General features: G+C 43.2%; 1 non-coding gene across 1 annotated transcript; it reads left to right on the top strand.

Annotated features, from left to right (window-relative positions):
* Positions 1–9,376: 9,376 nt before the first annotated feature.
* Positions 9,377–13,056, top strand: LOC114278273 (uncharacterized). Its single transcript, XR_014362717.1, has 4 exons — positions 9,377–9,431; positions 11,995–12,077; positions 12,349–12,428; positions 13,003–13,056. It is a non-coding gene; the product is annotated as an uncharacterized LOC114278273 (transcript).

Genomic DNA, 13,056 nt, shown 5'->3' with positions numbered 1-13,056 from the left:
AATTGAGCTTTCCCCAAAGACAGTTATCCTCTTCCCCGCATAGATCTGCTGGTCGACGACATGGCCAGTCACCAAATGCTCAGCTTCATGGATGCCTTCTCTAGGTATAACCAAATTCTGATGCACCCATCCGATCGGGAACACACCTCCTTCATTACCGACCGAGGAACCTACCATTACCAAGTGATGCCATTTGGACTGAAAAATGCTGGGGCCACCTACTAACGGTTGGTCAACGCCGTTTTCCATCACCAGATCGGTCGAAACATAGAAGTATATGTCGATGACATGCTAGTCAAGAGCAAACTCTCCACTGACCATCTGGCCGACTTGCGAGAGACCTTTGTCACCCTACGGAAGTACCAAATGAAGCTCAACCTGGAGAAGTGCGTCTTCAGCGTAGGATCTGGGAAGTTCTTGGGTTTCATGGTCAGTCAGCGGGGCATTGAAGCTAACCCTGAAAAGATCAAGGCCTTGATCGAAATGCAGTCACCCAGAACGGTTAAGGAAGTTCAAAGACTCACTGGCCGAGTTGCCGCCCTCAACCGCTTCATTTCCCGCGCAACGGATAAGTGCCTCCCCTTCTTCAAAGTTCTTTAGCAAACTTTTAAATGGACGACCAAGTCCGAAGAGGCCTTTCAGCAGTTGAAACAGTGCATGGCTAACCCCCCCTCCTTTCTCAGGCAATCACTGGCAAACCCCTCTTCCTCTACTTAGCCGTTTCAAGCACCGCAGTCAGTGCAGCTCTTATCAGAGAAGACGACTCTGTTCAACAGTCGGTCTACTACATCAGTCGGGCCCTCAGGGGTGCCGAGCAGAATTACCCACTGTTAGAAAAATTGTCTCTAGCCTTGGTCACTGCTTCCAGACGACTCCGTCCTTACTTCTAAGCCCATTCCATAATGGTCCTCACCGACCAACCTTTGAAGAAGGTAATGCAGCAACCAGAGCTCTCTGGCAAACTCATGCAATGGTCAGTGGAACTCAGCCAGTTTGACATCTCCTACCGACCTCGAACAGTCATTAAGGGGCAGGCTGTCGCCGATTTCATCCTGGAGTTCACTAATCCTACCCCAACCACGGCCACTTCACCCCCACCAACCCCTACCGAGCCAAAGGACCCTCATTCCTGGACTCTCAACGTCGATGGATCATCCCGTAGAGAAGGCAGCGGGGCTGGCCTCATCCTCACCGCCCCTAGGGTGGTTATTTCAAATGTGCTCTCCGTTTCTTGTTCGATGCCAGTAACAATGAGGTCGAATATGAGGCATTGATAGCAAGGCTCCGCCTAGCTAGGGACATTGGTGTCAGCCACATCTGGGTGTTCAGCGACTCCCAGCTCATTGTCGGACAAATTACAGGGGAATTCGATGCAAAGGAGGACACAATGCGGGCTTACAAGGATATTGCCCTTCATCTTGTTCGCCTCTTTAATACTTTCCACATCCAGCACATTCCTCGGGCGGAAAACTCAAAGGCAGACGAGATGGCTCTGTTGGTTTCTGCAGACCAGTCTAACCTCAGTCATGGTGTCCGTCTCGAGTACCTAGCCCATCCTGCCATTTCTCCCGATCAACAAAAAGTACAGTTCCTCCAAAATGAGCCCATCCCTTAGGCGTCGGACATCTTTCTATTTTTGACAACGGGGGAACTTCTAGATGACCAACAACAAGCCGCCAAAGTTAAGACCCGGTCATCCAATTACAATCTCGTCAGTGGTGTCTTGTACAAACGTGGTTTTTCACCCCTGTATCTGCGATGCCTCAGTCCAGCTCAAGCAACCTATGTGATGCGAGAAATCCATGAGGGTATCTACGGTAATCATTCAGGTGGCCGGTCCCTAGCCCACAAAATACTTCGCACTGGTTATTTCTGGCCTACCCTCAACCAAGATGCAACCGACTTCGTACTCAAATGTGATAAATGTCAACGCTTTGCCAACATCTCTCATGCTCCTCCTACTAGGCTGATCACACTTTGCAGTCTCTATCCGTTCGCCAAATGGGGGATCGACTTAATTGGACCACTTCCCACCGGTCGAGGGCCAGACTAAGTTCGCGATTGTCGCCATTGATTATTTCACCAAGTGGGTAGAGGCAAAACTCCTTGCCACCATCACCGAACGGAACATAACCAAATTCATCTGGCAGTCGATCGTATGCAGGTTTCGCATCCCTCAAGCCATCGTCTCTGACAACAGCAACCAATTCGACAACGCCAAGTACAGGAAGTTCTGTGCAGACCTCCAGATCCAACCCTGTTTTTCCTCCCAAGGTCATCCCCAAGCCAATGGCCAAGTTGAGGTTACCAACTATTCTCTTCTGAAGATCATCGAAACTAAGCTAGAAGCTGCTAAAGGACTTTGGGCTGAGGAGTTACCGAATGTACTCTGGGCTTACCGTACTACCGCTCGGACTCCTACTGGGGAGACCCCCTTTCGTTTAACATACGGCGCTGAGGCGGTCATCCTAGTGGAAGTCGGTCTGCCTACCCCAAGGGTTTTACATCCGAACCCAAAACTAGCCGAGGAGCTCCGTCGGGTTGACCTTGACCTAATCGAAGAGCTCAGAGAAACCGCTGCTGTTAGACTGGCCTCCTACCAACAGAAAATGAGAACACACTACAACCGCAGAGTCCGACCTAGGGAGTTCGTCGTAGGGGACCTTGTTTTGCGAGAAGTAACTCTTGCCACCAAAAATCTGACTGAAGGCAAACTGGCAGCCAAATAGGAGGGACCTTACGTTGTGAAAGCCAGACCACGACCGGGCACTTACCAACTTCAGGACATGGAAGGTCGAGACCTCCCCCACCCTTGGAACGCTGAACATTTGAAGCGTTATTTTCAATAAAAGTTGTATTTTTGTATCGTCCAAAATGTTGTATTTTCTTTTGGATAATCTATGTTCTCATTTTCTCCTCATATAGTATAAATTTGTGACCCCACGGGATACACTTTGTATAACAGCAAGCTTATATCTCAACTATCTGTGGAATTCCAATAACGCTTTGATTGTAGCCTCAGCCAGACTGAGCATGAAGAGCTCGGCTAGACCGAGTCACAAAAAGCCTCAGCCAGACTAAGCATGAAGAGCTCGGCCAGACCGAGTCACAAAAAGCCTCAGCCAGACTGAGTACAAAAAGCCTCAGCCAGACTGAGCATGAAGAGCTCGGCCAGACCGAGTCACTTAAAGCCCCAGCCAGGCCGAAAACCGCCATCGCGACTTCTTGATCATAAGCACAGTGGCCATGTTTTCTCACTTTCACTCTGCATTGAATTTTTCTTACAAGTTAAAATTCACTCTGCATTGAGTTTTCTCACTTTCACTCTGCATTGAATTTTTTCTTACAAGTTAAAATTCACTCTGCATTGAGTTTTCTCACTTTCACTCTACGTTGAATTTTTCTTACAAGTTAAAATTCACTCTGCATTGAGTTTTCTCACTCTCACTTTGCGTTGAATTTTTCTTACAAGTTAAAATTCACTTTACATTGAGTTTTCCTTACATTTTACACTTCACAATAATTTATACATTCCAGATGCACAAGCAAAAATAATAGACTGAAAACACAACTCAAATTTTATTTATTCACCCACTAGTACATAAGTTCATTACAACATTTCAAAAAAAAAAAACAAAAACAAAAACAAACACACAAACACAACTCTGTACAAATTTTGTTCACTCCAAATCATTCCTCCTCACTGAAAACGAGGTCTTCTTCTTCAATACCCTCATCCAGGGGGGTCTGGGCCACATCGTCTTCGTCAATTTTTACATTACTGAGGTCTAAGCCTGGGAACAGCTTTTCAGCTTTACGCTTGAACATTTTCCAGCCACTGTCCCATAACTCAGCCATTTCGTGCTTATAGAAGTCTGACCGCTGGAAGCTCTCAATAACTTCCGCCTCAGTCCTGCCTCCAGCGGCCGTTCCCGACGAGCCCCCCAGACACCTCCCTCGCCACGCTGCTGGTGACCGTGGCATCGATCGCCATCTGAAATTCAGCAGACCCCTTGAATTGTTCTATTGCTGCGACATACAAATCGGGGTATGCTGCCCTTTCAGAGGCTGTCTTGGTCCTCTCTTTCTCCAACTCCTTCTGCAGGCTCACATTTTCAGAGGCTGCCTTGACCCTCTCTTCCTCCAACTCCTTCTGCAGGCTCACCCTCTCCTCCATTGCCTTAGCATGCTCGTCTTCTAGCTCCTTCTGCAGCCCAGCAATCTTCACGTCTGCTTCATCCTTTTCTTTGATTTTCTAGGCGCATAGTTTTTCATTGCTGGTCATAGCCTATTAATACCGCTCAATAGCGACCGCGTAGGCCCTTTGAGCTTCCCACAGCATTTTCTGCTCACTAGCCAGCTGGAACTCGAGCGACATAACCTGCCGGCGTTTGTTTCTAGCTCCAACTTGACCGCGATTAGCTCAGCTTGGGCTCGGTCGGCAACATTGCGGTGAACAATGGCCAACACTTGCATCTTTTTAGCTTTTTTAGCTTCCTGCCAACCACTGGAGCATGCGCTTCACGCAGCCTTCTTCCACCCTGCACTCTCCCTTGTGAAGTTTGCAAGTTGAGCCTTGACCTCATCCGACTTGACCTTTGCAACCGTCGCCTTTCTCAGCAGAGCCCCAACTAAGGTGGTTACCTCCATTTGGGCAGAGCATAACCCCCTTAGCAGCTCAGCCTCATTGAACCTGGCCACCGAACGAACGGTTGCATCATCCACTATCCCCACAAGGCGATCTGCAGCTGCCTTGGCTGGGCCTTCTTCTCCCTCCAGCCGCCCAGACACCATGCGGGCGTGGTAGATAACAACCGTCAGCCTAATCCCCCCTCCTTGGGGCGCAGGACCCCTCTGGGGCTGTTCCTCTACCCTTGGCTCAGGGCCAGTTGCCCCACCCTCTACTTGAACTTCTTGGGCGATCTCCACCACTACTGGGACGACCTCCACGACCTCTGAGGCGATCTCCACCATTCCTAAGGCAACCACCCCTCCTAGGGTCTCCCCCACTCCCTCATCCTCTGCCTCTTGGGCCATGGGGGTCTCCTCTGGCGTCATCTCCTCCCTCCTCTTCAAGGCAGGCTCCCCCTCACTCCTCCTCACCTTTCTTTTCTTCTTCCCCACACTGCCCATCTCCTTGGCCCTCTGTTTCAAAGGATCAATCGGGGGCAGTCGTGGTTCAGATTCACCCAAGTCTTTTTCCTCCAGCGATTTTGGGCGCGATCGGATCCTCTCCCGCGCGATCGGCTTATGCGGTCGGTTTTCCTGTGCCTCCTTGAACTTACTGGCTTGGGCGAGGATGGTCCTATCCTCCGCCTCTTGTGCCTTCCTTCTCGCCTCTAATTTCGCCTGGTCGAGGTCTCCACTGTTCGGTTGAGGACCCAACCCTGCCGCAAACAAGGCTGACGGCTGAACAAGCTTGTCCCACTTGGCCCCCTCCTTCTCCCGCCATTCCTTCACCCTCTCCTCCGCTGCTGTCCCCAGTCTTGGCTCCATCGATTTGGTGGGCACTTTCCAAACTGTCCGTACCCCAACCCCTCAATTGGTGGACACATAGAACCACCGCGGCCTCTATCCCTTGATCGACGACGGCAGCCCCGCCACCAACCCCTTCCCTACTACTGCCTGCAGGGTAACCCAAGTCTCCTGCTGCCCTAACGCCTTGCAGCACGCAAAAAACTCGTCCACTGTCATTTCAGCCCCCCCGTTCGCCTTCGGCCAGGCACTCGCACAAGCCAGCAAGATCTTTCACGCGTTGGGCATTAGCTGGCCTGGGGCTACCTCTAACCGGTTCAGTACATCCACCACTATCCGGGGGAGGGGCAGCCTTAACCCTTCCTTCAGCGCCTTCTCGTATAGGGCGAACTCCCCCAGTCGAGCATCAAACGCCCTCTCATTTGATTCTGGCAGTTTCAACTCTATCTCTACGGGGATCTGGTACTTCTCCCGCATCCCCTCCAACTCTTTCGGGGTAATGATCGACTTATTAGCCTTTGTATGCCAATGATCTGGCTCCACCTGGCTTATCGGTGTTGGGGCCGCCATCGTGGTGGAAGAATGAGATCGTACCGCCGGCTCCCCTACCCTCTCTATTTGCCTCTCCGCCCTGTACTGCTCTGCCAACTCCACCTCATCGTCATCCCTAAATGGATCAACCCTGGTGATTCCAGCTTCTTCTTGGGCCATCTCTGTGGTGTGTCTACGAATAGCTTCGGATGCGGGCGCAAGGAAATTCAAAAAATGTCGTAGAGGTGTATCGTCAGCAACAAAGGAGTTAACACTTGGAATGTTTTGATTTTTTGCAAAGAAGTAGGCAAATCGAATAATACCAAAAGCTCAAGGCTTGCCCATATTCCAAGGGTCACAATTAATTTTCGCCAGTTTTAAAACTTTTCAAAACATCCGCCAAAACTGTCTTTCCAACACCCATTATGACCTATCGTTTCATTTCTGGCCCAATGTCTAATCTCCCTCTCCACGAGATGCTGCCACCTGTACGATCACGATTCATTGCCACTCCCCCTTACTATGTCTTTTCCACTTCAAGTCATCACGTGACACGCTGCCTCTTGAGCCCTGCGCCCCCTCCACCTCAACCTTTACGGTCGGTCCTCCTCATTGTCGGCCTATCCACTCAGCCACCTTTCGCGGTCGGTCCTCCTCATGGTCGGCCCTTCCACTCGGCCACCCTTCACGGTCGGTCCTCCTCATGGTTGGGCCTTCCACTCGGCCACCCTTCACGGTCGGTCCTCCTTATGGTTGGCCCTCCCACTTGGCCACTCTTTGCAGTCGGCCCTCCTCATGGTCGGCCCTTCCACTCGGCCACCCTTCGCGGTTGGTCCTCCTCATCTTCTTCATTAGTATTTCCTTCGTTAGGCTAAAGCTGCACTTAGGAATGGGGGACTACTGATGTGGTTAGGCCCACAAAGGTCATAGCCCACTATGAACAACCCAAGCCCATCACTTAGAGCCCAAACATAACCCAACTGATGAGATCCTGAACAGTTGGAAGCCAACATAGCACGAAGAACCAATGATATTCAGACATGTGGCAGGTAAAGGACAAGCCACATCAGCAGACAAAGATCTGCAAAGTTATTGCCACTGCACATCGCTATTAAATGCAGTCCATTACAGCATTTATTACGACAACACCTCTCCGTCGGAACAGCACCCGCTCACCCTGAACAAGGTAAGCTACAGCATAGATTTTCGGCCAAGGTGGCAGGTCGGAAGGGACGGCGAAATGATTACCAAAGGATATAAGCAGACGTTGAAGACAAAAAGAAGGTTAAGTTTTCTATCTCCAATTCATATCTCTACATTCCACTTCTCTCTCTAACTTGCTCGTCGGAGGGTTCGCTGGGGGACTCCCCGTTCCCCTGTTGAACTTGTGTGCAGGTTCTCTGGTGGGTTTAAACACTCAGTTACCGGTTGAAGAAGCGTGGATTAGTCCGACCCATTCCACCTGGGACCCGTTGTGTAGTAACTGTATTATTATATCCCAATCCGGACCATACTCACCCATAGTCTGTGTATTGTTCATATTTATAACTGTAGTGCTACATGCACCAATTAGTATACTACTTAGTGTACCAACATATGTTATGACACTATTACTGAAATATCCAAAACTTCTAAAATTGTGTCACATCATCTGTTAATACACTAATGATATACCAATTGATACATATAGTATTAATGATATATTTTAATTTAAATTAATTACTATAAATTTACATTCTTAATCATAACTATTAGATATATAATGAAAATTCTCCGTTACATATATGAAATTGAGAGAATCAAAGTTCAACTCTCTAATTAGAGAAAAGTCATCTTAACCACATTTGAGAGTATTAAAAATTATTTTATCATTTCTAATATCATCATTTTAAGTGCATAATAACACAAAAATATTAGAGATTTTAAAAATTTTATCAAAATTTCTATCAAATGTCTTAGATGGGTGTGTGACTTACACCATGTAAGACATTTGGTTAAATTTTTGGTAAAATTTTTAAGAACTCTAGTATTATTTATACACATTACGTAATAATCAAAATTAAAATATAATAAAACAAATGTGATTGTGATGGTATTATTGACTTTATTTATATTTTCAAACACTAACTTAGAGCATCTGCAATGGTGAATCATTTTTTTCATCAAATTCGAGGAGAAAAAAAAAAACGATTTCCTCAATCTGATACAAGGTACTCCAACGGTTGCACTGTAGCTTGCATCAAAGATGTTCGACTGGACAACCAGTCGATTGACCGGAAAAGGCACTGAAATATTTATTTTTTGCTCCCACCACAGTCAAGACTCTTCTTCAAGGTTGGAGGTCTATGAGATAAAAAATGATAATATGATTCATATTCTGCAATCAATTAAACCTCTCTAAAACCCTCTTCTCTTCTTCCTCTCTTTGCTCCCACCACAGTCATGACTGCTAGAGAGACAGAGAGTGAAATGCTCTGTGTATGATTTTAACTTCTCATACACTGCTTTAGCTTTTAATTCCAAAATGTAATGATTTGGTATTTGGGTTCATCATCAATGACTGTAATATTGAACAAGATTTTTTGAAATTCATTGTTTGGTTGTTGAGAATCTCAGAAAGAAAATCATGAAAGTTGGAATCACAGCCAAATTTAAAAATTTCCTTTTGTTATATATCTTTTTTAGTTTCATAGTCTAAATTTTAATCTTTTTTTTTTTTGGGGGGGGGGGGGTTCTGTATTATGGATTTTGCTTTTGGGGTTTATCATTGTTCCCATCTTGGTCTTTTTGAAAATTACATGGAACTTGCATTGTGGGTTCATTAGAAAATAGAAGTAGCTGTGTATTTTTTCAATAAATTGGTCGATCGGCGGGTCACCAGGCCGGACGTTCGACAGGTTGATCGGTGGGCCACGCGGATCCTCAGTTGGATGAAACATTTGCTCCAACATTTGCTCCATTCTCAGTTTAATATCAATTTGGTGAAATTATTGAAATGAGAATCAAATTCAAATTTGATGCTCAATCTGATGCAACGTTGGAGATGGTCTTAGGAGTAGTTTGGACATTGACCTTTTAAATAAATTTTATTTTAAATTTTTAATAAAAAATTGTGTAAAAAATAAAGAAAAAAAAATCTTTATGATGACTTTAATTATTTTGTTAAGTTGCCAAATCGTCCCCTTAAACTTTTCCGGATCCTTATACCCGACCCGACACACGATCACATATGGTCCACACTGTGACTGTTGTTTCTACAGAGAATTGTAGGCCCATTTCGAATTTTCGATCGAGACAGAGATAGAGACGAGCACAGTCGAAGGAGGAAAAAGAAGAAGAAGAAGAGATGCCGGTGATGGAGAAGCTGAAGATCTTCGTGGTGCAAGAGCCTGTCGTCGCTGCTTCTTGCCTCATCGCTGGCTTTGGTACGCACACCTCCATCCCCCATTCATTGCAAACCCTAACTTCTTAACTAGTTCATAATTTTGTTTCTTTCTCTCATAATCATAAACCGTACTTCATTTGATTTTGTATTGCCCAAAGATCTCTATTTTAACTTCAGATTATGCTTTCCGAGTTGTTTCTCATCAATTTGATTATGGTTTCTTGTTATCTAATTAATTGTTTTTTAATTTTGTTCCAAGAAGAAGACCTATGTAGTCATTAAGGCTAGAAATCATTGTATAAGGGTAATGGCATTGGAATTGGAATTGTTTGATTAAAATTTAGGTTCATTTGTATTTATGGTTTTGAAACTCAAATATTGATTTCATAGTTTGCCTACGAATTTCAAGCTTTATCATGATGGATTTCAAGTAACTATATAAAACTAGTTATTTGAAATCATGCCAAAGATTCTTTTAATTAACTCACCAATATTTTTTATGAAATTTAATCTCAAATCTCTTGATTTAAAATCCATTCATCGAAATAGACTTCATCGATTTGCCATTCATTGGCCTGCAATTGTATTAATTTCATGTGTGTTTGTGTGGGTGGATGTTAGTCTGTCTAGATTTGTAAGTACTTTGATAGTATGATCATAGTAGTATATGGTGGCATTTGAGTGGCAATTTTCCGAAAGGTTATTGTCTTCTGCTGATGCTGGTCATCATGTATGCCATAGAAGTTAAGTTCGTAATTTGTGCTACTCTTTTTTTTTTTCCCCCCCACTTGTGCAGGTCTACTGTCTTTAGGATTTAGATTTGTCAAATCTGGTGATTCTTGTAATGAATATTATAGAATGACATGGCTCAAATCTGGTGATTCTTGTAATGAATATTATAGAATGACATGGCTGTGAAATCATACCCAAAAATGGGTTTTGAGCTACCCTTGTGAAATGCAAAACTTAGTGGAGATAAACTGTTCCTTGTATTTTGTCAAGTAACATTAGGATATTAGTGGAAAATGCTCGCATTACTTAATCTAAGCATGTTTGTTTGCCTTTTTGTTGCACTCCCTTCTGGCCAGTGTTTGAAAACTCAAACCTACTAGTGTTGGACAGACATAATCTTTCTTAAACAATTCTTGATAGAAAAGTAGGACTCCATATAATTTCTGGCCTATTACTATTGAGTGAAACTTATTTAAATGTGTTCTACAAGTTCTAATAGAATCAACTTAGTAGTTTATGGAGGGTAGGAATAAGGCCTCGTTTGGGAACAGGCTAATTTAGTAACTTTTTTGCTATTTGGCTAAAATATGAGTTAAAAAAAACTAGTATGTTTGGGATGACTTTTTGGTTTTTTACGAAAAGATGTGCAAAAAGTAGAGAGAAAAAAGAATCTTTGACATTTTGGTATGGGTTGTTGGCTTTTTGGCTAATTTAGCAATTTTTTGGCTAAAAAGGAGGGTTTCCAAACGAGGCCTAAAAATAAAAGGGGATTGAGGTCAAGATCTCCTTTACAGGGTGCTCGAAAAAGTTGCATTCTTTGCTTAAACGGCGGCTTTTAGTCTATTCTGATGTCCTATAATTTGAGGATGAGAGTATTCTTGTTGGATTGGTGTTGTATATGCAAGAAAGGGGGAGAGTGTGAATCATCTTATTTTATATAGCACGGTTGCAAAGGAGGCGTGGAGTTTTGTGTGCTTCTCAAATTTTGAAGTGGAGTGTGATGTGATGTGTGGATCGATTTAGAAGTTATTTTAGTCTTAGTAAAGGTTGCCTGAGTGGGAGGTTTTGGAAGGCGTGGGAGTGTATTGTGTTGTGCCTTATGTGGTGTTTGTAGAATGAGAGAAATAGAAGACATTTTAGAAATTTGGAGAGTTTGGTTCTTTGTTTGAAAGAGAGAATGCTTTTCTCCTTGTATTTGTTGCTTAGAGAGACTTCTTTTTCTTTAGATGATTTTGAAATTTTGGGGGAATTGTATATCCTTGCTTATATAAACATATAGGAGTGAAACTTTTTCTTTTTCTTGTATATGCAGTGAGTAAGGATCGAGCCGGTATTGTCAAATTGAGGGCCACAGTGAACGAAAAATAAAAATTGAAAGGGCCATGGTGGATGAATTTTTTTTTTAATTGCTAATAACTAAAAAAACATTAATAGTTTATGGGATTTTAAAGAAATCTTTATACAAATGGGGCTTTTTCAAAAAAAATAAAAATTTGGGGTAGTTTGGTGCTTTTCCTATCAGAAAACATTCCTCGTGAATAAAAAACAGTTTGAAGGATAGAGCAAAACATTTGGAGATTTGTACCAAATTCAACCCCAAATAGTTGCAACTCGTGAGATTTTAAGCTTGTTTCTTCCTGTCCCTACAGAAAAAAGAAGTGTTATTTTGGCACGTAAGTTAGTAGTTGGAATTTGTGGATGTTTATAACATGCAACTTGGTTCAATAATCATGTCTGATGAGTGATGACACTTGTGTTAGTACCCAAAGAAATTACTACTAATAGTGTAATCTGAATGTAGCAACTGTTGTATGGGGAGTGTTTTTCTTTTTTTTTTAGTCTTATTGATTTCTTTGTTGTGAATATTTCAGGCCTTTTCCTTCCAGCTGTAGTGAGACCCATACTGGACTCCTTTGAAACTTCAAAGCAAGTACCTCCTCCTGCTTTGAATGATGTGAGTACTGAATTTTCCAATATGTCTACTTTTATTAAATACTATCTTGATTTGCCATAGTAGGATCTGCTTAATTTCTGCTGCTTCTTTTTTTTTTTTTTTTTAATTATTTTTTTAAAGCAAGGATGTTACCCAATGTTGGTCCTGGTAATTATTATTATTTTTAATAACATCTGAATGTTTAATACACTATAGTTACGCAGAAGCTAAGAGTTCTTAGTGCTTTGTATGTTAGAAAAAGTCATTTACTGGTCAATGGCATAATTTTCAGATAAAACATTTTATGGCTGATTTGAGGAATCTTGCTTGAACATCTGTACCTGAAATCTATGTTATCTTCAAGTTGTGGTGGTATCTTTTACGCTCAAGTTGGTATTGGCCAAATCTAAAATAGAGATGTCTGCAGCTCTGTTTACTCACCCTACATCATGTCAGCACGCAGTACAGCTAATCTATATAGGAATGTCCAGTGCATTACTGACTTTGCAATGCCAGTATTCCAGTCCTTCCATCTGATGTTTCTTAGTAATTTAATTAACTGTATGACTTATCAAATGGAGGGCCTTATATTATATTTGGTGCTGGTATGATGAGATTGGGATGTTATTGTAATCACTAGGCATCTTCCAATAGCTGCCTTTTGTAGACCCTAGTGCTTCCCAGCTGCTTTCTCTAGACCTTGATAACTGGAGTTTTGGGCTCCTATTTGATGTCTTGCCTAGAAAAATTACTAGGATTCTTCCGCTATAAAAACCATGTACTTTACCCCTAAGGTTTTTTTTTATGCATTTCAACATTTCGAAAGTGAATTTTTTACGTTACGGGCATTTTATGTACTACTTCAAATATACATATGTACCTGATGGAAGAATTTTGTGCACGGGTAATTTTAACTAATTTGATTATTCGGAATGCATCTTTGCAGGTGGTTGCAGGTATGACCGGTAAAAAACAAGGGTAGTATGGATATTAGAAGTAA

Source organism: Camellia sinensis, chromosome 2, assembly GCF_055761805.1.
Source record: "Camellia sinensis isolate YWXY chromosome 2, ASM5576180v1, whole genome shotgun sequence".
Taxonomy (NCBI): domain Eukaryota; kingdom Viridiplantae; phylum Streptophyta; class Magnoliopsida; order Ericales; family Theaceae; genus Camellia; species Camellia sinensis.
This window is presented reverse-complemented; position numbering and strand designations above follow the sequence as displayed.